At 38.5% G+C, this 7,452-nt stretch overlaps 1 non-coding gene across 1 annotated transcript; it reads left to right on the top strand.

Annotated features, from left to right (window-relative positions):
* Nucleotides 1-352: 352 nt before the first annotated feature.
* Nucleotides 353-482, top strand: LOC111549289. Its single transcript, XR_002733676.1, has one exon. It is a non-coding gene; the product is annotated as a small nucleolar RNA SNORA51 (small nucleolar RNA).
* The last annotated feature ends 6,970 nt before the right edge of the window (nucleotides 483-7,452 follow it).

Below are 7,452 nucleotides of genomic sequence, written 5' to 3'. Positions count from 1 at the left end.
TAGGTCCTCTTATTCAATAAACTGTCAAGAAGAAAGGGAGCAAACAAAGGAAGATAACAAGAGATGTTTTAAGGCCAAGACTTGAAGTGGCATATTTTCTTCCACCTATGTTACTTTGGTCAAAATTCAGTCAAATCATCCAATCTGACTAACTACATGGAAGGCTGGGAAATATAGCTTTCTTGTTTGCCCAAGAGTAGGAGCAGTATTGGCTAGCATCTGGGCAGTGCGTGTCTCTGATGATGATATGTTTTCTGTACACGATATTTCTATTATCATTATTATTGTTATTATTATTTGAAAATCCTGAAAAGCTCAAAAAGGAACAAGAAGCAAATAATAATCCCAGAACAGCCTCCTGGTATTTAACATAGCTGTGTTCTTACACTGACTATGCAGAAAGAGAAGGAAATAAACCTACCCCATAAGCATTTCAGCCCCGGGCCCTGCGCCTCGTCTATATTGTGAATAGGGAAATACGGAAGGCCATCGTTCCAGACCTATTAAAATTGGAAAAGGAATTAAATATTCTCTATCCATTCCATCCCAGACCTAGAGGTAAACATTGTTAACAATTTGGAGTTTATCCTACTTGGTTCGTTTCTGTAACACGCACCTACCTGTTTATTAAGTATGTGTTTATCTATGTATATTCCTATATGTTATGAGCTGAATTGTGTCTTCCCCAACTTTACATGTTGAAGTTCTACCCCCTACTACCTCAAAATATAACCATATCTGGAAACAAGGTCTTTAAAGGGATATAGAAATTAAAATGAGTTTGTTGGTGTGGGCCCTAATCCAATAAAACTGGTGTCTTTCTAAAAACAGATTAGGACACAGGCATAGAGGGAAGACCATGTGAAGACACAGAGAGAAAGCCACCTACCAGCCAAGGAGAGAGGCCTCAGAGGAAAGCAGCCCTGCAGACACCTTGATATCAGACCTTCGGTCTCCAGAGCTGTGAGAAAATACATTTCTGTTGTTAAAGTCACTAAGTCAATGGTACTTTGTTATGGCAGCCCTAGCAGACTAATACACTACACATAATTACGCATAAAATACGTGATTTCAAACTCTTTCACACCCTTTCCCAACTACCCATTGTACATAAATGTTTCTCCTCCCTCATTTTTTTTCTTTTCTAGAAGTAAATGTTTTTTAAGTTTTTGCCTATATGTTTAAAATATTGGGGGGGGGGGCAGTGATTTCACTTACACTTTCTCAATTTCTAGTGAGTATTAGAATTTTTCCACACGTTACTGACTATTCACTTATTTGCATTTCACCTTTGGTAAAATAGCTGTCATTTATCCATTTTTTAAATAAGTTTTTTAATTTAAAGAAATTGTTTATATATTACGAATCACAATACACTGTTATACAAGTTGCAAAGGTTTTCTCCCAATCTGTCATTTTTATTTTGACTTGACTTGGTTTATGAAATGGTTTGATTTATAGATGTTTCACGTTTTTCTATTTCATAATGAGCTTTTACTTTTTAGATGCTATGCTGTATGCTGCAAGTCATACTGTGATCCAAAAGTCAAAATGCTTGTTCTCTGAGGCCAGTGGTGGTGGCTCATGCCTGCAATCCCAACACTTCAGGAGGTTGAGGCAGGAAGATCCTTGAGCCCAGAAGTTCAAGACCAGCCTGGGCAACATAGTGAGACCCCGTATCTATAAGACATAAAAAAATTGACCAGGCATGGTGGTGCACATCTGTAGTTCCAGCTAGTTGAGAGGCTGAGGTGGGAAGATTAAGCTCAGGAGTTCAAGTCTGTAGTGAGCTATGATTGAGGTAAGGCACTGTACTTCATCCTGGGTAACAGTGAGACCTTGTTTCAAAAAAACAAAAGAAAAATAAAAGAATCCCTGTTCTCAAGAGTATACACTTTTGGTTGGTTGAGAAGGATGCATATGGAAAACATCATACAAGAAGAACAAACACTACATCTGGGGCAAGGAGGTGAAGAAAGGCTTCACAAAAAAAGGAGAGGTTATGGAGCATCTTGAAACGAAGTTGGCCAAAAGATATCTGGTATTCTAGACATGTTTATTAGACCTCCCAGCTCCACAGGATCTCAAATGGCAGCCTCAGAAGTATTCTTTTTTTATCTGACTGGTGATATTTATGGATAGTATGGTGAGGGGATGGGCTGCAAAAGTATTAGACAAAGAGGAAAAGGAAAGTTGATCTACCCTCAGACTTTCAAGAAAAGCTCAGAGCAGAGCAGCCTCAGCACGGTGGCAGGAGCACAGCTCTGGCCTCTTGGTCGCACTTTCTCCCAAATGCAAACACCCTAACCCAGGACCTGCACAGGTAGATGATGAACCTTGACCCTCACCAGTCCTGCTAGACTTCCTTGGTCCTTGCCACATCACTCAGACAGACTCAGCATATTACATGCACATGCAACCATGTGCTCTGAAGTCACCTTGAGTCACTTCAGCCACGCCTGTGAAAAAGTAGCTTTGCATAGTGGAGAAGCAGGTACCTGCAGAAGCAGCCAGGGCTAGAATTACTGCCAGCGCTTACCTGCTGTGGGACTAAACCACTTCTGTGCTCCAAGTTCTCCAAGGAACTGGGATTAATAATAGAGTCCACCTCATGGAGTAATGGGATAACATATTTTTTGTTGTTGTTGTTGTTGTTTTTGAGATGGAGTCTCGCTCTATTGCCCAGCCTGGAGTGAAATTGGATGATCTGGGCTCACTGCAACCTCTGCCTCCCGAGTTCAAGCGATTCTCCTGTCTCAGCCTCCTTGAGTAGCTGGGATTACAGGTGTGAGCCACTGTGCCTGGCCGGGTTAATACATTTAAGGAGTTTAAACCAGTGCCTACTATTAGTGCTCAATAAATATTAGAATCATTCACCTTTGTAGGTCTCCCTACCATAAGGTATGCATTGCACTCTATTTTTTTTTATACTTTAAGTTTTAGGGTACATGTGCACAACGTGCAGGTTTGTTATATATGTATATATGTGCCATGTTGGTGTGCTGCACCCATAGCAGCCCATGAAGCATCACAAAGCAACGGTCAACCTGGTTGGTATTTTTCAGTTTCTGTACAAGTCTTTGTGTCTGATCACTTGGCAATGAGTATTATTCAATCTCATCTGTAGTCTCTGGATCTTGCCAGAACTTCAAAATCTCAAAATATTTTAGAAAAGAAACTGTACACTGGTTTCCCACTTACTTAAGGTATTCTTAACAGAGAGATGTGGAGCTGGGAGGGGATTCTTGATCAAGATGATGGTGGAGATTAGCACGTTGACTGAAAACACCAAATGGTAAAAACAGTAAACTCATCTGCACATAAGGAAAAATCACAGATAATTCAGGAAAATTTTGATCTTGCTATTAAGGGACAATGTAAAAGAGACTTTCTACTTTCTTTGCCCCAGAAAAACCCCAGACACTACTTAAAAATAGGTTCAAATATATCCCAAAATGCAAATGGAAAATTCTGTGCTACATCGTTGGTTCACTCAGTTCTTTCTCATATTCTATAAATGAATAAACATAATGCTTCCAATTAGAATAAGTGGTTACTTTATGTGGGGACCAATGAAGTCAACGTTATTTTCACACTCCCTTAATGAATTTCAAATCCCAACACTGAAGAATGTTTTGCTATGCCCTTACTTCCTCCTGCTTGTTGAAGCCCAAAGGCCCAGAATAAGGATCTGATCACCAAACCAAACTTATTTCAAATCCTACATCTTTGGCTTTTAATACAGTACATCCTTGCCACCTTTGAGCCGCTTGTGGATCTTCCTATCATAAGTTATGCATTGCACTCTTAATAGCATCCTTGTCTTATAGATTAGGACATTGAGGATCAGAAAGGCAGATTCACTCCCCAAAGCCTGACCAAAAGCACAATTTGTATGTATGGCCAGGTTGGGTAGATTTCAGAGGTATTGTCTAGGTCTTCAAATTGGGGACACTCACTCTAATAGCAAATAATAAGTTTGATTATGTCTACATGTTTATAAGTTTGTATCTATACATTCTGAAAGATTTAAACTAGAAAATAGATGATAAGATCATCATTAATTCATGAAAGGAATGCTCTTACATATGTTCCTACTCCTTGAAACTAATGTCATAATAAAAACTTTTTTTTTTTTTTTCTCATACACTGTCAGGGAGAAAATGTTAGGTCTCTTCAGGACAATTTTTATGTTTTTGCAATTAGAGTGAAGCTCCATAGCTGGATCAACAAGTTTGCAGCACATATTCTAACTGCTGTCAAGGCAACCAAGTCCAAGAGTTTAAAGCATAGTAAACTGTCTGTATTCAAATCCTGGCTCTACTGCTTATTGTGATTATGTATGTCTTTGTTATAACTATTTTGTTAACATGTAGTGAGGAAAAAGCTGTCTGAATTTGTTTTAACTCAACTCAACACAACAAATAATTATTGAGTACTTGATATTTTCAAGTTGTTCTGGGCGTTGTGGGAGCCTCAGAGATGAACTGGACATAGTAATACTTCCCCTAAAACTTTTTGTCTAGTTGAAAAAGGAGGCCAGGTGCAGTGACTCATGCCTGTAATTGCAGCACTTTGGGAGGCCAAGGTGGGATCCCTTGAACCCAGGAGTTCGAGACCAGCCTCGGCAACATATGGAGAACCCGCATCTCTACAAAATTTTAAAAATTTTAAAAAAATAGCTGGGCATGGTGCTGCATACCTGTGGTTTCAGCTTCTTGAAAGGCCGAGGTAGGGGGATGGCTTGGACCCAAAAGGTTAAAGTGCAGTGAGCCGTGACCTAGCCACTGTACTCCAGCCTGGGTGACAGAGTGAGATCCTGCCTCTAAAACTAAAAGAAAGAAAGGGAAAAAATATATATATAATATACATAATAAATACATTATATATAAATATATAAATTTATATATAATTTATATATTAAATAGTATTTATATATTATAATTTATATTATATATAATTTATATATTTTATATATTATATATACATATATACATATATAATGTATTTATTATATATATAATGTGTATATTATATATATATATATAACTGTAGGGCAGGGTGAAATATAAGAAGTCCTATCAAAGGATCACCAACAAGCACTCCAGTGAATAAGAAAGGTGATAGCTCTGGTTGGAGCCGGAGAGATTTCAGAAAGGCAATGGCAGTTAAGATGGAAAGAGAGGCTAGAGGATGACAGGAGGAAGTAGCAGGTAGGCAGGGCACTGGCCCTGAACAAACACATAGAAGCCATAAAAATTCAGGGAGTGTTAACGTAATATGAAGTGATCTGCTTTAGTAGAAACACAAACTTGAGAGAAATAAGCCTAGAGATCTAAGTTGGGATCTGGAACAGTGGATGTGGAGTCCTTACCTAACTCTGAAGGCAGTAAAAATGGGCAACATTCACTGATAAGTTCCAAGTGCCTCTGGAAGCTTCTAGAAAGAGATTAAATTCTAGTTTAAACTCTAGATGCAAAATATTAAATCAATAGGAAGCAACCTTATGAGTTTTCATATGTGAAAATAGCAGATTAAACTTTGAATGCAAGTTTATAAATTAATTTACAATTTTTAAGAATGTGTTGAAACTTTATCACATTTTATCAAGTGGCAACCTCTCTGAAAGACCTTTTTGCGGGCCGGGTGCGGTGGCTCAAGCCTGTAATCCCAGCACTTTGGGAGGCCGAGACGGGCGGATCACGAGGTCAGGAGATCGAGACCATCCTGGCTAACACAGTGAAACCCCGTCTCTACTAAAAACTACAAAAAACTAGCCGGGCGAGGTAGCTGGGATTGAAATAATTAAATTGGAGATTTGGTGTACCTTTTCAATCATTTTATTAAAAACTAATTCTGGCTTTCTCTGAGGGAGAGATAAACCACTGCTAAGGAAGTGGCTAAATCTTTTTAAAGTACTGTATTCACCATAAAATATATGACACTATTCCCAAATAACACCTAATAGAAGCTGGTCACATCAAAATCAGAGAATAGTTGCCTTTTCAAAACTAGTTTTTGTACTCACTTCTATTCCAGATGTTAGGAGTATAATGACGATTTAGATAATCTAGAATGGAAGAAGAGCTTACAAGCAAATCTTTACAGCACCATGATGAAGGAATACACAGTATGTATTGGGGAAGGGGAGTTCGCAAGGCTTTGCTAAAGTTTTATTTGATTGGGTCTTGAAGGTGATAAAAGTCATTATCGGAATATAGGGTATTGAGGACTTCTTTCCTACACAGAGGAGGCAATAAAAGCAGATGCTTGGAAAGAAGCCAAATACATGTGGCTATTTGGAGGACAACAAATGGTTTGGAGTGCTTGAGTATCAGAAAGCTGTTGAAGGTGTTTAAGCAGGGCAACAGTGTGCTCAAATTGTCTTTTAGTTAGACAGTCATAGTGGGTGTGTAGATTCTGAATTATATTCAATGAGACCCAATGGGAGACTCCAGCAATAGTCCACCTGAGAGTTGAGAAATGGGAACCATGGTTAATTATCATGGCAGGGTATTGAGTATTACTATTAAACGAGATATATATTCCAGGAGGAAATGCTTAATACATGTATTAGATTTATCAGAATTGTATGTGTCAGGGAATAAATGAGAAATTGCCTAACGGGTACAATGTACATTATTAAAGTTGTGGATACTCTAAACTCCTTGACCAGCATGCGATCTATGCATGTAACACAATTGCACTTGTACCTCATAAATTTATAGAAAAAAACTCACTTTTTTTAGTTTTTTAAACTCATGAATTTATAGAAAAAAATGCATGTGTTTATGCTGAGTTTGAGTGTCTCCAGAGATACAGCCAGATATACCCAGTAGACAGTTGGAAATATGTACCTGGGAATCAGAAAATAGGAAAGTGACATACAGTTGGGAGGGATTGGAAAATGAGTTGGAGTTGGAGTTATGGAAGCAAATGGTCATACAGGAGAGGGTATAGAAAAGGGTTTGTGGACTTGGAGTCTAACACTGTGTCTGGCATAAAGTGAACACTCAAGTAGCGTTTGTTGAAAGAATGGCTAACTGAGTGAGGGAACAGATGAATGTCTGCCATTCCCTCCTGGAAGGTATCCTATGACTCCCTGCTCCCTGGAGTTCTGTTATTTCTCTGGTTTTTTTGGTCATGCTGCTTTCTCTACCTGTTTGTTCTCTTTGTATAGATGCGCTCCAGCTGTTTGTCCACCAAGACAAATAAAGCAGGACCCCTTAGCTCAAAGGCTTCACAATGTAATAGGGAACCAATTTATAAAGCTCCAAGAAAGTCAAGTAAGGTGAGGAATAAAGAGTGCTCAGTGAAACTGACAGTTAGAAATTCAATGGAAATCTTAGAACAGTTTCAATAGAAAGTAGTTCAGGAGCACAAAACCAAACTGCAAACTGCTGTGGGTTGAAGAAAAAACGAGTCTGGTGAAGAAGAATAGTTAGTTAGGGA

Source organism: Piliocolobus tephrosceles, chromosome 7 (assembly GCF_002776525.5).
Source record: "Piliocolobus tephrosceles isolate RC106 chromosome 7, ASM277652v3, whole genome shotgun sequence".
Lineage (NCBI taxonomy): Eukaryota > Metazoa > Chordata > Mammalia > Primates > Cercopithecidae > Piliocolobus > Piliocolobus tephrosceles.
Note: the sequence above shows the minus strand (reverse complement) of the source record. Positions and strands in the feature narration are given on the sequence as shown.